Source organism: Nannospalax galili, unplaced genomic scaffold, assembly GCF_000622305.1.
Source record: "Nannospalax galili isolate Female #2095 unplaced genomic scaffold, S.galili_v1.0 scaffold1736, whole genome shotgun sequence".
Classification (NCBI taxonomy): Eukaryota; Metazoa; Chordata; class Mammalia; order Rodentia; family Spalacidae; genus Nannospalax; species Nannospalax galili.
The window spans coordinates 88,497-88,981 of record NW_008338645.1 but is presented as its reverse complement, the minus strand read 5'-3'; positions in this window follow the sequence as shown (position 1 = coordinate 88,981).

Here is a 485-nt window from a genome sequence, read left to right as displayed (position 1 = left end):
TATCTGATTATTGCTAGTCATAATCGGTTACACTTGGATCCTTGGTGCCTGTGTATGTCTATAAAGTCATTGGATAGATTTCAGTGGTAATGTTTATCCCCTCTACTTTTTAACATGTCATAAATTTTTATGCTTCCTCCTAAAATATAATACATTAAATTTTTTTTTGATTTTTTGTGTGTATATCACACAGAATATCCCAAACTATCTTATTCAACTATATACCCACTTCCAGAGCCCTTATACTGTGATATCCCTGCTACTGTCCTCTGTGTTGTCGGCACCCCCAGCCATTCCCCACTACTTGTCCATCTGGTGAATCTAGTCAGCCCATCTAGAGGTCTTTGTTTTAGGAAGGTCATCTGTTCCTCATCTAGCAGCAATCAGTTGTCAATATTCCTTTAGATGATTGGGGTCTGCTGTTCATTTTCCCAGTTCTATGCTGAGTTACTATCTGGGAGTCCCTTTGGCCACCCTGGCCAACA